The 12,710-nt window shown below is 32.8% G+C and overlaps 1 long non-coding RNA gene across 1 annotated transcript in view; it reads left to right on the top strand.

The window, feature by feature from the left end:
- Positions 1–8,435: 8,435 nt before the first annotated feature.
- The window catches only part of LOC108692303, a 32,942-nt gene continuing 28,667 nt past the window's right edge, over positions 8,436–12,710 (top strand). Inside the window, exon 1 of the long non-coding RNA XR_001931965.1 lies at positions 8,436–8,822. This is a non-coding gene — a long non-coding RNA (uncharacterized LOC108692303). The remainder of the gene's footprint in view (positions 8,823–12,710) is intronic.

Genomic DNA, 12,710 nt, shown 5'->3' with positions numbered 1-12,710 from the left:
GTACAGGTGTCACTTTTACAGTTGTTACCATAATGCCTTTCTCTGAGAAAAGCAGATAAGACGTAAAATAAATTTCACTTCATTTATTTATTCTCAAACTATTCATAGATCGCGTTACATTTTACTAAAATCCACGTTGCATTCCGAAAAAGCCTTGAATTAAAAAAAGAAAGAGAGGTGTCTTCTTCGCGCGATTGAAATTGACACCTGAAGGCCCTTGTATCGGGCCTCGGAACGAGACTATTTTCGGACACTCGTCTTATTCATCGGCGCGGCATTTCTGCGGTCCCGGCGAAACTTCACGTACGACCGTCTATTATTTTAAGACTCCGCTCGAAAACGCTTCCCGATACCGCCGAAAATCGCCGCTAGATCACCGCCTCGCGCCTCCTGTTTATTATTCATCACGAGCTATCCGGTGCATCGCATCGCGTCGCATCGCATCGAAACGACGACGCACGTTCCAATAGTGTTCAAAACAGCGCTGTCCGGGGCGCGGGTTAGGCCACGTCTCCGATCAAATTCTAGGCCGACGACTGGCGCGGCTCTATTTCTAAATCTACTTCTATTCTCTATTTCCACGCGATGGCGTCGCCGCGACGAGTTTATATGTCTGAGGTATTTCGAGGAGACGGGGCTCCGAGAACCTCTTATACTTACAGGGCGTGTACGCAAGTTCAAATGTCCACGCAAGTTCAAACTCGTCGGAATTTCCAATTTGAAGTTTCGTCACCGAAATGGTGATTATATTTAATACTTGAAAAGTTACCCAGTTTGAAAATTTGTTAAATGTAACAGATTTTACATGTTTCAAATGAATCTACCGAATTTTTGTGAGAGCTTAAGATGATTAACGTAAGAAATGACACAAATAAACAAAATTAACATAAAATATATAATACTGATATTATCTGTAAGCAACTTATGAAAGCGTATATTTCTTCAGCAAAATTAATTAATTCATAATATATTAAATTAACATTTATTTTATTTATTTTAGAAATTATGTTCTAAATACATTATTTTTATATTAATTGCTCACTAATAAATTGTGTTATTTTAACACTAAGAAATATTGAACATGAATTCAAACGACGCAATCACATTATGTTAAATTAACTCCGGTCTTATTCAACAAATTTTAACAAGTACCACGGTTTTAACAAATATAAAATGTTTTTTTACTATGTACAACTTTTCTCTCGGAATATTTTTTTCTGTGTGAAACAGAATTTCATTTGACACTCGAGGGAAATTTTTCAGTTGAACTTGGAAATTTTGCCACCCTATATATGCCTTTGACCCGCTACTGCTTTTTCTATTGCGCATCCTGAATTTTCTCGCTGCGACGCGATCCTATTGAGGAAGACTAAATTGATCGTTTGTGCTAATGCACTTGATATCGTTTAATAGGCTGTTATGAGAACCGTCGAGCACGAACGATGTTGTCTATTCTCAACGGGAATTCTTTGTGTAATTGAATTTCTTGTATATTTGTTATATCTCTTAGCTTTATTGCTTTATTTCGAATTAATTTCTTTCATCTTTAGCTTAATTTTTAATAACGGCATCGATAATTTTTAGTAACTTTAATTAACTATTTTCAATAATTTTAATTAACTATACATTATCTATGAATTATAACTCGAACGATTAAAGCGACAAAAATTCTTTGTAAATCAATAAATTCTCCGCTTACCTTGAAAAAATAATTAACAGAACAACACAATTAAAATTTAATTTGTACGTTGAGTTTAATTACGCAACAGTTCATATTGCTATATAAACCAGCAATAATGTTAAAAGGCTTGCATTAATACTGGTTAGATAGTTGTCTACCTACAACACAGTATTGATCAACATGAAGCATATTATATCTTATTTAATAATTTCCCGCTTGTCTCCTATTTCTTTATAAAACATCAATTTACTATTTGTCTGTAGATGTAATGCCTTCATATGCATTATTCTGTTGGGTCGGCAAGGATCGATGCACCGCGAATCTTCGTCCTGACATTAATTCTCTGATCGATCATGCTTTATTAACTGAAAGAATACTGTTTACAATTTTAAAATAAAATTGAGATGGCAAAAATTGTTTCCTTTTCATTTTATTTCTTATTTTTCTTCACCGCAAACGAGGAAATCCTAATTCCACGAATATCGGGAAAGCGATTAAAAATACCGAGTTACGGATACATACATATCTACGAAATACCCTCGGACGTAGAGTCGTCGCCATCGTGTATTGACTCGAATCCGACAATGCAATAGACCGTTAACGTGGCGAAACATCCGTGTCAAACATTTCCGCGGGAGCATAATTACGTTCGATCTCGAGCAATTAGCACCACCAGCGGTCATTAAATGTCGGCGCTTTCCGTATAAGCATCATGCGAGCCCGTAAGAACGCCAATAACCATGACAAACATAATCGCGTGCCATCGCATGTAAACACGCGATGCAAGCCGATTTATGCCAGATGGCTTGGGAATCTCATCTCATCCAGTGGACCCATATGGAAAAATATTATTGGATTAGTGAAAAAACTATTGGAACGAGTAGTGTACAATAGATTCGATTCGAATGGTTTTCCAATTATTTCTAATCGTTTTCTTGGTTAAAATTTTTATAGTTTACCTGAACATCTAATCAATTATTATTTAATATTACTGATTTTTCTTACAAAATCTAAAAGTCAATCATCTCATATATTGCCACCTATTGCGCACAATATTGCCAAGTATGGCTAATGTATTGTTATGTATTACTAACATTATTAGCGTATTGCTAGTATTGCTATTATTGTCTATGATAGCAATACATGGCAATACATAATAACATATTAGCAATATTTGGTAGGATAACTTCCGGTAGGTATATACGTTGCACTCAAAAACTTAATTTATTAAGTATTATTTACTATGTTTAAAGTAAATGAACTATATCAGTAAAAATTTTGTATTGTTTATTACTGTGAAAAAAATATTAGAAATCCGAAATATTTTTCATATTGAAAAATAAATTTTTTGAAACCCTTGCCATATATCTCATAGGAGTGAGATATATGACTAATCATAGGAAAAGAGGGAGGGGAAGTATGTACAGCTCAAAAAATTTATAAATAATGCATATAAATAAGACGTAAAATGACACAATAATTTAATTTATAAAATTCGTTTATAAAGTTTTATTAAGAATGGTAAATATATGTATGAAGTAATAAATAATAATTACAATCTTCCTACATATATTACAAGTGTTATGACATATTTCATGTAATGCGTTTAATACATTTAGTCCACTAAAATTCAATCTGTGCACTTCGTATGCTTTGGACATAAATCCCGCCCACTAAAAATGCAAGACAACAAACTAAATAAAGAATACGAAAATAAAAAAAAAGCATGTTGTATAGCAAAATACAAGATGCTTTACTATTCCTCTATCATGAAATAACCATTAAGACTTTTATACATTTTATAATCATTTTATGTAGAATATAATTTATGATGGTATGATGGGCTACTTATTACAATAATTTCATTAATATTAAGTAAGAAGCTGAAATTATAATACTAATATAAAGGCATGTAACAGAGTAATTGCGGGAAAATTACCCCCCACTCCTTCTATTTTTTCTGACTTTTGTGCGTAAATCCCAGCGTGGCGTATTTGCCAGAGTTACCCTAATATTGCGCAATAGGTGGCAATATGGTTAAGCCCTCAACAAAAATACTACATAAGTGAACAAAACTAAGGTAATTTTCCAATTTAGCGGCCTCAGCTCCAATATTAATAAAATTATATTCATTAGACGCATTTTTATACGAAATAAAAGAATAGCAGATGAAAAGCGTCGCTCTGCCTCGCGAAGCGAAATATTTGTCATTTTAAATGAGTGAAGAAGGTTATATTTGATCAAAACGGGTCTTTATTATTTAATAATTTTTGTGTGAATTTTTACAACTTTCAGTTTACTTAATGTTGTTAATCGTTTCAATTCATTGTTCCAGGTTAGGTATCCGTCATACCGATTTAATTTAGTAACATGAGTATTTAATATTCTTTTGCTGCTAAATAATTAAGTTCAGATTTTATACTACTTCTTTTTTGTACAGCAACTACGGAAAAACGGTACATTTTAATTGATATTCTGTAAACAGTTTTCTGTTTACTAAATAAAAAAAGTACAATAATACAATTATTATTAATTGAAAATTATATTAAATTTTTATCAGAATTTTTTGCGAGTCCAATAATATTTTTCAATAAGAGAATATTCTGTATTGTGAAATCTTGTGTTTTTCTCGAATCCGACGGGAATAACTTTCGAAATCGCGTTAAAGAATACACGAATTCCAAGTTTCTGTACACATGTAACTCGAATTTATATTCTTTTGGAAAAAAAAAATCTACGATTTTTTATCCTTTCATATTTATAGGATTTCTTTCTTCTATCGTACTTTTTGCGTATGCGCCAACGTTCATCTATCGTTTCTATAGATTAGATTCAATGGTTGCGTATATCTTTTTTTTCTTTTTTTGGAATGATCCTTTTGTAATTCATGAGCTCGAAACTCGCCTCGCCTAGCTGATTTAAAACTCGCTTCGACATTGACTTCACGCAAAACGCATTGACCCAGCATTTCGGTTTTTGTATTTTATACATGCACAATGCAGTGTTTTTTAATATCTTTAAAGATACTACAAAAATAGCATCGGACTATACACGAATTCTAGTTCGAGACAATTCACGAATAATATGAATAAACTGTAACTGCAAAAAGTACTACTGCAAAAGTATTGTACTACTTATTATCAACTAGATAATAAGTAATTTTATTATTTTGCTCAGATAAAGAATCTTACAAATTTTATATTTAAGATATTCTAGTATTTAAAATATCATGTTCTTAAATTGATTGTAATAAGAATTTTATTAACTTTTACTGTAATATGAACTGAAAAACAGATCGACTCACACACGCATATACAAAATTATCGTAAAATTATATATTGACTACTATTTGTGACTACTATTTGACTAGTAATTACTTCTATTTCTTAACTATTCGTCAAGTTTGTACTTGTTATTCATTATTCTTACCAATTCAGAATACGTCATTATTTAGAATGGATTTCGATCGGAATTATTCTATTATTCTCTTTTATTATGTTTTCTATGGAAATCTGAATAATTTCGATTAATTTCGACTATATAATTTAATTAATTTTGATAATAATAAAACCTGAAGTATTTTTTTATACGAAATTAAAAAGCACAAATTACTATAAATCGCACATATTAACTTAAACCAAAATCCGGATGAATTGTTTTTCATTGTTAAACTTAATATAGTATAATTCTTTTAGGCCGCAAATAAAATTAACATGAAATGGTACACAAATAAACAATCGTATAAGAATTCATGTCACGTAAGAAGACAATTATAGTGGACACTCGCTGGACTGAAAATTGTATCGTTAAAATATAGAATGCGATCGTTTTGTCGCTATTTTGCTATTTCGAGCTCCCGAGAAAATTCTCGGAGGTGAAACAAGAGTTACGGCCATTTCGCGAAACTATTTCGAAAGCTTATAGCTACGCAACTATAGAAGAGCATGCTGTCATGTGTAAAAGACGACAATCACGACATAATGTAATAACTGTTGTACGTTAATGTATAACTGGGGGAAAAACTCACTCGCGATCTTTGATCTTCCTCAAAGCAATAATTTAATATCGATAATTTCATAAAAATAACTTTCAACACATGCAGTGTACGAGAAAGTATTTTAATAAACAGATCGATAATTATTGTCCTATGTATTTATTAATCCATTAAAAATCGATTTATATATAAGTATGTATACTTTTATGTAACAAAATTTCCATCGCGTTTATTACATTCCATAGTTTTTTAAACTCTTGTCATAATGCCCTTTGATTCGCTTCAGACATTTAACCTTCGGAAGCTGACGTCAAAATCTGTAACACAATTATACTGACGTTCGGTCTGTGAGACCCATTTTATGTTAACTAAAACGCTAATTAATTTCAAGGAAACAAAATGACGATGCATGCAAAAAACGATTCGTATACAAAAGAATGAGTACTAAGTTTGGTTTTAATAATTCAAAGAACGTTAATTATATAGAAACACTAATTATATAGAAAATTGCGCTTTAGTGAAATGTTTTCACGTATAATGTGACTTATAATGTGAACAAAAGATGTCACGAGCAGAAGAGGAACAATAATATTTATTATTATTATAGTTTTCGATCTATGACTGATTTAGCTTATACAGCGTGATTTACTGCATTCTTAAGTAAATAATTTTTAAACAAGTCAATCCAAATAAACTTTCGCATAAATATTTCTTAAAATTTTGTTAATACGTATATATAAATAATTCAATTTAATCTGTAATGTTACTTTCTCATTAAAGGACCTAATTATATTGAAAATTGGTTATGACTTAATTTTCACAAATGATATAATACGATGGACAAAAGATGTCAGTTTTTGAGTTACATCAAAGATATAAAACTTGTGCTCACAGAGCTTCTTTGATATATAAAATATTAATTCCTTATTAAATTTTGTACTTATGACATTTTTTATTCATTACATTTTAAGCTATTTGAGAAAATCATTTCTTTCACCGAGATCTAATTTTCCATATAATTTAGTGCGACGTCCTTTGCAGATACAACCTAAAAATATAAAGAATATTCTTTAATTTTATACTATTATAAGCTTAATTTTATACTATTATAATAATTTTATACTATTTTAAAAACTGTAAATAATTTATTGCAAAAAATATCTTCTAACTTTCTTATAATTCCTATAATTATAAAAAAAAATCTAACCAAGTGGGTTCAACAGATCCACCATCAGCTTTGGAAAATTAAATTATTGAAAGTTGTGTAAACGGTATTTACAATTCCATCTTACATTCTGTACGAAACGTCACGTAATTAATAAAAATTAATACATAGATATGAGAGTATCAGTTAAATCGTTACGTAATTTATCTATTCTAATCATAGTCGTAATATTAAGCGTAGAAGAGAGACGTGCTTATGATGTATACAAACGTGCTGCACTTGAATCTGGTCACGAAACACATGTTGCTTCGAAATATTTACATTCGTATCATTAATCACGTAATATTCTACGTATATTCCAAAGCTGACATGTCTTGTAACAGGAACATTGTGCATTACGTCGTGATATTATTCCGTTCTTACGCACACACATGCACACATACAACACGCTATTATATTAGCACGTTCTCCGCCATTCCTTCGCTCAAGACGAACCATTACTAGCTTTACTGTGCGCTGTTTCTTCGTTTCAACTATCGAAAATCGCTAAGAAGATTTTCATACGAGATACATATGTACGTCGCGTACGTTCTGTGTCTCTTTGGCACACGAGAGAGAGAGTGAGAGATTATCATATTTTCCGACCTCGTGCGTATATATCCCTCCTTCTTATATCCGCGCACGCTCCACTAATGTGTGCAAAGGCGGTTGGTAGCGAAAAACAAGAGAAAGAGAAAGAGAGAGAGAGAGAGAGAGAGAGAGAGAAGACAAAGAGAGATAGATAGAGCGTTTATTACGATTCTAGGACGAGCCCTCTAAGAACGAATACGTAAGAATACATGACATTGCAGTGTCGTTACAACGAAGAGAAAATAGAATAATAAAGAATTATAAATTTGAAATAGAAGAGAGAGAGAGAGAGAGAGAGAGAGAGAGAGAGAGAGAGAGAGAGAGAGAGAGAGTAAAAATACAGTATAATTACAACGGCGAGAAAATAAAGTGACAAAGATCGCAAATTTTAATTTAACATGGAAAAAACGATTTTGTTAAACTAAAAACGTAGATAAATACAGAAATACTAAAAATAAATTTTGTCGAGCTGTCGAAAAAATTATGTAATGTAAGAAACTCAAATATGATGAACGATTCTGCAAAAAATTTTTGACGTTCTACCAATTAGTTTGAGCGTCCTACATAATTAATTTGACAACCAAACAAAATTTATCTTCAGGTGTTATCTAGCTAAATTTTAGATATTTTAGAAAAGAACAAAACTGTTCTTTTCATGAGGGAGAGAAAAAAAATGTGAAATAAAAAGAAAAACTAATACATAAAAGATAAAGAGTGAGAGGGAGAGAAAAGGTATGAGAGAGAGAAAGAGAGGGGAGAATGCGAGAGCGAGACGGAGCGAGAGTTGCCGAATGTCGCCGAACGACGCACGGCGGGAAGGAGGGAGGAAGAGAAGACGGAAGGACGGAACGTGCAAGCGAGAGAGGGGATCCACGAGCGTTCGACTACTTCGCTCAGTCCTCGTCTGTCCGCCAGCCGGTGATCTTCCGTGCGAACGATCGACAGCTCGCGTGGATTTTCGCGACGCTGTCCGCTCCGGCCGAGAATCACTTGCTGGTATTTTCGCCATTTCCGCGCCGCTTTTTTTCCTCGACTTACCGTGTGATCGTTTCGATAATGAAAATTGATCCCGCGAAAGTCGATTCTGCGTCGCGTCGTCGTTTCGATCCTATCGCACGCATTTTTTGCAAAACATTCGCGTGGCAGCGTGGGAGCCTGCGCCTGTCGCTACGGCCGCCATTTCTGTTTTCCGGGACCGTTTGGATTTCCCGCAACAGTGAATCGCGGGAATTGATGGCTACGACAGCTGTGAAGACCGGCGGAAGACCAGTAAAGAGAAGGAGAAAAAAAAGGAAAGAGCACACAGGAAAACGTTGTGACAACAGCTGTCATTGAAAATGCCACGAGTAGAGGTATGTGTCCACATATCGTACTATTAACAAACGGAAAAATGTCCATTGACGGAAAACGCGCACGATACGCGAATGCGATTCGTTCGTGAAATACTCGCCGGAATTCCGTCACTACCCTTTCCGTTACGTCAACTCGACACCGCAGGAAATTGATGAATCGTCGGCGAACGAGCGTGTGAGCGAACGAACAAGCGAGCAAATAACGCGAATGTCAGGAGCGATTTATTTTTTCATTTCGGCAAAACCAAATAGCAATGTTGACGAAATATAATAGAAAAAATAACACAATGTCGAAGAAATGCAGAGTGAAAATATTTTGTGTCAAGTGTCGCATTGTTATCGTTTACCGAATATAAGAATAATTTTAACACAGAAGAAAATTGAATTGCGTTGAAATTACATTCATTTGTTTAAGGATAGCAGGTGTATAGTCTCTGCAAAAAATAATTGGAATTGGAAATTTATGCTTTCCGTATAAAATTGAATGTCATATGTATATAAAACAGTTCAATAAGATCAATATTTTTGTATTAAACGATATAATTTTATACATTTATATTTAATAATATAATTTGATTTAATTTTAATGATAATTTCTCATTTTATATTAATTATATTTTTTTTAAATATTCCTTATTGAAAAATAATTTTTTATTCTGAGGATTAATGTATGAGTCAATGTTGAGTTATGTTATTTTTTTCCTAGGGCGGAAACGTAAAAAGTGAAATTTCACTTTTCACGTTTCTGCTCTGGAAAAAAAGTTACATGATCGATACTCAGATTATAAATCGCCGCTTTTTCATACTTTCAAATGCAACACAGAAAATCTGGATTTTTTATAATTTTTTATTTTATTAAAAAATATGTGTAATACTTAAGAAGCATATTTAAATGAAACGGTTTTTAATACAATATATTTTGAAGATATCATCCCGACGATAAATACGGATTGTGTAATTACACATATTGCTTAAATTCACAATAGATTTATTCTAGACGAAGAGACTAACGGATTTCATTGATTTCATTGTACGATTAATTATATGATATGATCAGTATAGAAGGCTAATGAAATTGTACACGTTGATATTTCGTACGTACACATCATCGGAAAGTAATGGCATGTGACACGTCACGAAACTAAATAGCGTTGACAGTCACACGAGCTGGTCTTACACGATCTTATAGCTTTGAACATCGTTCCGTCTAAGTAGATAACACGTAAGTGCGAATTGCGACTCTTGTTCGCGTTAGTTTGTTCGCGCGGAACTATGTATAGTCATGAATCTCTTTCGATGAATTGGCTCGCATGATTTGTATATCTCACGTTAGTTAGAAATACTTCATGCATATAAAAAAACAACGATTTTCTGTACGATATTCAATGGATTTTTTCACTAAAAATGCTATATTTATTGATGAAAATCTTGAAAAAGAGTATCTCAGAAAAAAATACTTATGTATGTTACATATTTTTACATATATTTATAATACTTATGTATGTTACATATATTTCTATATTATGTACATTAAATACCTATTTTTTTATTTTATATGTTAGTTTCTCTAAAATTTCTAGCGTCAATATCATTCTGAAGAGTGGAAATCTCTAGAGTAAAAATTATGCCAGTCTTGAAAAAGGGTGGCTTAGTTTTCAAGTGAGATTAGATAATATCCAAAGAATTTGGAGAGTATATTATACATTTTTTTCTCTTGCATATATTTTTATATGAATATATAAAATAAAAATATAAAATAATATATAGAATATAATATATACATATATAATATATATATATATATAATATAATATAAAATAGAAAGAAATGTTTAATATGTGTAATATATAAATATATATAACATAAAATATCGGTTTCTGTATGTATATTAAAAGACAGGCAAATTAGTAGTAGATTATATTCAGTTTTACATATATAATTATTAGATTATATCAAAGGATTTTAACGACAATCAAATTTTTATAAAAGCTATGTAGGTCAAGGATCGAAAAGGAAATTGCGGAATCGATCTACATTGTACACTCGTCAATCATACGTGTATAAATGGGAATTACTAATAAGCTTATATACGTGCAATCGAAGAAAGGACTGAAGTAGTAAATGTACAACAGGAATGTGTATTAAGATTCGAGGAATATGGTTATTTGCTATAATGCGTCAATTACAAAGCGATTACCGATTACCAATGTAGTTAAGTATAAGCTGTTAGATGGATAGACAAGTGAGCTTTGCTCATTGGCTCTTTTGCATAACTAGGTCTTTTGTTAGCAGCAAGTAGTGCAATCCGCAGCGAACTGTATTAGTTATGATAGTGTTTTATTACTTCCTACACTTTCAATGAAGATAAACTCGCGGAAATGGGGGAGCAACTCGATTTTAATTTAAATTTCGTGCTAAATAAGAACTGATAAATCTACTCTCTTAATAAATTTGATCAATGATTTTTCGATTAAGGAGAAGAAAATTTTATTATTTTAGCTTACATATCGAGAGGGATCTTATTTCTCTTAAATCACATACATCTATATCTTTTAATTAGTGGCTAATTAAAGATCCGCTAGCTAAATATTGCTATTTAAATCTAAACTTAATCTATATAAACAGCTTTTTTAATTGTATATCTAATATCCTGTTTATTCAAATTATTACATAGTTTTTACTTACAATTCCAGCTTCTTTTATCTTCATTCTAAAAAAAAATGTTTGATTAAAAATGGAGAAACTAGAATATTCTGATTATATCAGTCAAAATTCCGTTATCTCAATTGAAATAAATTTAGATTTAAGTAGAAAATTCATTCATTTTTCAATCAGAATTCCAATTAATCCAACCAGATATACTTTTCTCAGTGCTCATGCTCATTAGAAAATATTTTTTCCAAACCAAAAATTTTTCTACATTCATTCTATGCTGAATTCTTTTCTCTATCCTCTTTCCTTTTCCTCTTCTCAATATTTTTCCGTAAATTAAAAGGTAATTTCCAATTAGTACTCGAAAGATGGAGAAATATTTATTGAACTCGTACAACGATTTATCGGGCGGAATTTTCTATTTATCCATACTCTTGCTTCATTTTCTCTATTTCATTCCAATTTACCTTAAGTACAGAGAAAGAAGGGTTATATGCCCCGAAAACGGGGCAAGTCCGAAAGGGCATGGATCCACGAAGAGCCGGCGATTACGAACGTGCCTTTATTTAGACAGGCAGCCGTCGATCGAACAGTAGTTTCCGATGTTCCTCGAGCGAGGAGAATTAACAACTCGACATTCAAGCGTCCGTGAAGAACGAGCGATGAGATCGAAGAGGTGAACGCACTGGCGCGAAATTTACGTCAGGCGTGCGCGTGTGTGCGATACGCACGTGCGCGCTTGCCCGTTCGCGCGCGCGCGCGCGGCAGTGTGCGTGCGTGCGTGAGTGCGTAGGTTCGTTTGATCTTTGCGAATGGCGCGAGTAAATCCGCGTATTATTAAATAGATAACCGGCCATAAATTCGGCCGGGTTACATAAAGACGCGCAAAAGTGCGCGTTAAGGTCCGACCGTTCTATTTCTGTGCCGGCGACCAGGGCGCGTTCTAGAACAGTGGTTCTCAATTGCATTCCTCGTCGGAGGCGGAAGTCCGGTGCCTACCTACTTCTGCTGTCGCTCGGCAAATATTGAGGGATCGGTTGTGAAATCGCTTCGAGCGATCTGCACTCGTGCGTAAAAGCGCATCATGGAATTTAGAGATTGAAGGATTATTGGACGTTAGCAGATAATTAAATGGAATATTACTTAATTAGTATTTCAATCCTCATTAGTTGACTGCCATTAATTAACACATTAATTTAATAACAATTGCTGATTTTTCAATTCACTTTATACTGG

The sequence above is a fragment of the Atta colombica genome, unplaced genomic scaffold (genome assembly GCF_001594045.1).
Source record: "Atta colombica isolate Treedump-2 unplaced genomic scaffold, Acol1.0 scaffold107, whole genome shotgun sequence".
Lineage (NCBI taxonomy): Eukaryota > Metazoa > Arthropoda > Insecta > Hymenoptera > Formicidae > Atta > Atta colombica.
This window is presented reverse-complemented; position numbering and strand designations above follow the sequence as displayed.